The following is a 2210-nucleotide window of genomic DNA, read 5'->3' as shown; positions in this document are numbered from 1 at the left end:
AGTCTTGTGATGACAGGTTCTGATCTTAGCCCCTGCCCTGGCAATTTCTCTTGCATATACTTGTGGTTTTCTGCACCTGGGCTCCAAAGTTTCCTCTGTCTTTGCTTCCCATCAGGGAGCATAGAGATTTGGGATCTCAGGATTAGTCTAATTAGACATCATGATGAGTAAATGTGCTGCTGGGTTGAAAGGCAAGATGACTCAGGGAGTACTGAAGGCAGAGAGACAGAATTTAGCTGTACAACAGTGAAATCAAAGGAACACAGGGGAGGGACAGAACTTACGCAGTTAAAGAGATTAGTTGTTGAGGAAAGCGGGAAAGCATTAGAGAAATGGAGCTGGAGGACATACAAAAATACCAGGGGAATGGATATGTCCACACAACAGTTATGATTCAAGTGCAAACTGGATGTTAGTATGCTGAAGGTGAAAGCATTCCTACCTCCTCCAAGCATCACCACAAATTAAGATTTGCTTACGTTGGGCAGCTACATAAACTTGCAATGTGAGCTTATCATCTGGCATTTATGTTTGGCGGGGAAGGGGAGAGGGTGCTCTATGAGACTCCACAAGGAGAGGTAGCATGGTGCAGCTGGTACACTGTAGGATCACATGCCMGCTGATGACACAGTAACTTCCCCATATAGACAGTACCATCTGGAAAAGTATCCATTTGTCTYGGTGCATCTCAGCATGCATTAAGGAGCAGAAACATGTGATCTATGGTGCAACACCTCCTGTAGTTTTGAACTTACCTCCTGTCACATGAGCTAAACATCTTGCCTTTAAAAAGAAGACTCTTCATCCACAGTTCATTTGAGAACTTAGTTGTAGCCTTTGGATGCTGAGTTGTATTAGACACAGTTGTAGAAATATAGCTAAAACAAATGGGACTGAAATGTCCCATTGCACAGAAAATATCAGAAAAAAAGCAGTGAGAGAAAAGCTTTTCGAATGCCATGCAACTTAGAAAATATTCCAAACCCTAACTATGAGGTAGTTGCACTACACAAATTTCATCTGAATACCATGATTTATTTATTTCTGAATTGTTTAAGTAGTGAAAAGCTTCCTGGAAAGATACAAACACATATACTTATTCGATGCATGGATATGGAAAGTAAGAAATAGAACATTTTCCTTGAAAAAGGCTGGTCTGAAACTGTTGCTTGACAATTAGCAATACAGAAGAAAGCTGTTTTCTTAAACAGAAAGCATGTAGATATCTAGGTTAATTTTTCAATCTGTCCACACTATAATTTATTACATCTTGTGCAAATGTGTAATGTCAATTGTTGCAGTATATGACATCTCATCCTTTTTTTTGCCTCCTTTAAAAAATTCCTATTTTTCTACTCAAGTGACATGTCTGCTTATGTATCAACCATCCTGATACATCAGTTCTGAGTGTTCATTTGCAAGCTTACACCACAGAAAGTAGCTTATCTTTAAAACATCTTGTTTTCTTGACAGTTTTAGAGGTCCAGCTTATGTTTGCTACCTAATCAAGGAAGACCATTGTTAGGCGTGTTTACTGTTACATTTTTTGTGAAATCAGTATTAGTTCAGTGGCACGAGACTTAAATCAACACTTTCAGGAGAAAAGACAACCACTACACCTTCTCCACACCTATATGGCTCTGTGGGGCTTCTCTGGGCCGAAGACCACTCCTGCAACAACCTGCGTGAGGAAATGTGTTTGTTTTAATGGCATGCTTTGTGTCTTAAGACATCAAGAGAAAGAGAGAAGCACACATCATGTGATTTCTGCCTTATTGCTGTTGTGCAACAGTCTATAAACACGATTTTTTTACAGAAACACATATTCTCACGTTTGCAAGCTAAAGCAGTCAGAAGCATTAGTTTTACCAGAGTTTATGGGGGAGCCCTGCATACCTCTGGCTGCTGCTCCGTTGCCAGAGGCAAGTTTCCCGTTTAGCACGGACGCCTGCCCGCTCCCGGCTGGATGCGCTCTTGCCCATGACTGAATCTCCTGTCCCACCTGCGCAGCCACGCTCGGAGTCGCAGACATCTGCTCTGCAGCGGGCGCCGCCGGACGCGGCCCGCACCGAGCGCAGCCGCGGCCTTCCCGCGGCGCGCCCGCATCCTCCTTTGGTTCTTATGTCTCCCTTCAGATTATCACCGTTTCCCCCCCGTCGCGGTCTGCCCGTTAGGAGCTTCACAAACCCCGCTTTAAATTCAGCGCCGCA

At 43.5% G+C, this 2210-nt stretch overlaps 1 long non-coding RNA gene across 1 annotated transcript; it reads right to left on the bottom strand.

Moving 5' to 3' along the window:
- Window positions 1-1014: 1014 nt before the first annotated feature.
- Window positions 1015-2175, bottom strand: LOC146601039 (uncharacterized). Its single transcript, XR_014896826.1, has 2 exons — window positions 1897-2175; window positions 1015-1681 (listed from the first exon to the last, which is right to left on the bottom strand). It is a non-coding gene; the product is annotated as an uncharacterized LOC146601039 (long non-coding RNA).
- Between the last annotated feature and the right edge of the window lie 35 nt (window positions 2176-2210).

This window comes from Rhea americana, unplaced genomic scaffold (assembly GCF_003343005.1).
Source record: "Rhea americana isolate MKP2758 unplaced genomic scaffold, rheAme1 scaffold_11, whole genome shotgun sequence".
In the NCBI taxonomy this organism is placed as follows: domain Eukaryota; kingdom Metazoa; phylum Chordata; class Aves; order Rheiformes; family Rheidae; genus Rhea; species Rhea americana.
This window is presented reverse-complemented; position numbering and strand designations above follow the sequence as displayed.